The sequence below is a fragment of the Dermacentor andersoni genome, chromosome 8 (genome assembly GCF_023375885.2).
Source record: "Dermacentor andersoni chromosome 8, qqDerAnde1_hic_scaffold, whole genome shotgun sequence".
Lineage (NCBI taxonomy): Eukaryota > Metazoa > Arthropoda > Arachnida > Ixodida > Ixodidae > Dermacentor > Dermacentor andersoni.
Window position 1 is genome coordinate 85,857,445 of NC_092821.1, and position 2,939 is coordinate 85,860,383.

Sequence of the window (2,939 nt, forward strand, 5' to 3'; positions counted from 1 at the left end):
AGTGCGTGGGATCAGAACAATTTTTTAGCTGGTAACACTAGTACGAGCCGTTTGCTTGTAGAAACTTACACCTTTTTTTGATCGCGTATTATAGAACGTTCCTAGTGTTTGGCGTGCCGATGGCTTCTCCTGGCTTTTCCGTCCTTCTGGTAGATTCCCCTTTGCATGTGGGCGTCTGAGAAGACTCCTTAGAGGTGCCTCTAGGATGTGAACACGAAGCTTGCAATTGACCTAGTCCTTAGAAAGGTAATCCAATGGTGAAACTATGGAAAGGAGTGCTTAAAGAAACGCTTGGCGATACGAAACATTATTTTTTTCTGTTAGCTAAGCGTTTTAAATATGCATTGTATTAATGAATTTTGAAGCTATAAGAGATGTTGCACAGAGGAACACATCTGTGTGTTAGTTCCTGCAACTCAGTGTTAAAAAAACTTCCAGTTATAATTAATGTCATGTTCCTCAATGTAGTAAAGGAAAGGTCAAGAAAATTTGAAATCTCATGGCTAGTGGCGTCAAAGTTGCCTTTATAACGACGCTTTCAAGTACAACTTAAAATTCTGGATTCCAATAATCGCTTAGGCCTGACGTGGACATAATGGTAGACATAAGTACAAGGAATCATGTCGGTAATAAACGTAGAGTGTTGGCTGCTGCAATGGAATTTCTTTTTGGCTGAGTCGCAAGCTTTGTGTGTGAGAATAATGTAAAATAGTTTTAAAATTGCTAGTTTAGGGCGACTGTACTTTAGAGGCGGAAGGCAGAGACAACTAAAATATGATTGGATAAATAAAGCAAGGCTCGAGAATTCAGGAGCATTAGGTAATTTTGTGCAAATAAAGCTAAGCGCATTATGCAGTTCAGTACCAATGTCAGAAGAATAACAAGGTGGGTGGTAATGCACAACAATATGTTGGTGACGGGTCCATCGACGCATATCTAGACACATTCAAGCTGACAATTGGCATGAATAAGTGAAGATGTCAGAACCTTTCGGTGAATTGCGAAACGCGAAACATCATTAAAATTTGGCGGTCGAAAATGTTAATGTTGAACAAAGTTTACGATACGCGTAATAACAGCCTCGTAAGAAAAATAGCTTAAATAAATGAATACATCGCGTTTGCTGCGTATACTGCAAGCGTTATCAAGTAATACAGTCACAGGTGCGGATGAAAAAGAGGCACCACGCAACCTCGTGCATTTATTTTGATATGCGTTCTCCGGTTACCATGGTCCGTGTGCGTGGCCATATATACTAGGTGCGCGTGCATGGCTTGAAGGCTGCTCGAATTCCTTGAGTCAGTTTGTCACTTTGTCAGACACGAGGCATTAGTCATTAAACAATTTCCTGCGCTTTAGTTGAAACGAGGGAGACCATGGATGTGCTTTGGCGAAATGGTGATTTTTCATTATCTATCAAGCCGTGTTTTAAAATACATCGACCCAGAAATGATTGGTGCCTTTAGTGTTGAGTGCTATGAGAACAATATTTCCTTTGTTTCAACGTCATTGAACTTCATTGCTGACCGAGCGGCATTTTCAGGTCATAAACAGACGAAAGCCATGATCACTTAACGGCACCAGCTGGCTAGTCTTTTCCGAAAGCGGCAGAAATCACAGCACCACAATTTTGCGAAACTTGTTGCCAATACTCGCGGTTATCAAGAATGTAATGAAAGGTCAAGTTGTCTATGCCTTCAGTAGTCTTCATGGTGGTTCCAGCAACACTCCAATTTATGTTACTGCAGACACAGCTGCTCACTAACGTTCCAGACATCTGTGAAATAAGTGTTAACATATTGTAGCAGTTCAACTTGACTTTAAAGCAACTTCAGGTGTTCGAAAATAGTCATTAGTTGATTTAAATAGTTTATTGGAAAGGCTTAATACACTGGCGCTATACCTGTGGTCAATTTGTTTTTGGTTTCGCCTTCGGTGTCAGTTTGTGCTCGGTCAAGCTCTGTGCTCTGTTGTTTTAAGCATTTTTAGCATTTCTCACACCTAAGTCATTCAGTCGGTGGTACGCACGTTACCGCTCGGCAGTGTAGGATTAGATGGAAGAGCAGGGCTTGTCGCAACATTGACTGATTCGCGCAGCTTCACAAGAGCACATTGAGACAACGAGAACGAAAAAAAAAAATACTTGCACCCGCCCGTAAGGTCGGCCGTTGTAATCCGTACGGTCACAATGTATAAATACACATATTCATAGTGGGATATTCTGGTTTCATACTCCTCAGGTTCAACTATCAAAACACCTAATGTGAACTTGAAGGTCAGAAGGTGCTCGTAGATCTGACTATTGTTTTCTGTGCCATCAATTCTCCGTAAATAAAGATAAGTGTCCCTGAGAACGATTCAGCTCAGCGAAATTCGATGTACGCCCTCAGCACTGCTGCTTGCAAAGAGAAGAGAGAACGCAACTGCATTGCCTTAATGCGCTTCAACATCACCGGCGCTACTATGTAATCAAAATTCACGTGAGGCTTTGCTCTACCTAAAGTAAGCTTGAACTTTTCGACAGATTCACCGCAATATTGGTGTTACCCACGAGAACTCAATTCGTCACTACTCCGGTGCTTAAATTGCTTTGGTGTTCTGTGGCTCAGCATGAGGTGGCGGACTTCAGAACGCAAAAGTGCTTTCTTCCCATGCTCTGTATTTGCAATAAAGCACCCATGTGGATCACGGTAGATCCGGAAGCACCACTGCCTCACCTTTCCTCAACAACAGCATCCCGTCTATGCCGTAATTAATTTTATTAGGCTAAATAATAGAAATCTTTTACAAATGCAATAGGTCAATTACCTTAGAGGTTTGAGTAGCCACAATGCTTTTTTTACATTACGATAAGCTCAAGATGTGCAAATATGCTTAAAATTGCATGCTTTCTTCACTTATTTTTGATACGTACACCGAGAAAACGGATTTAAGGTCCG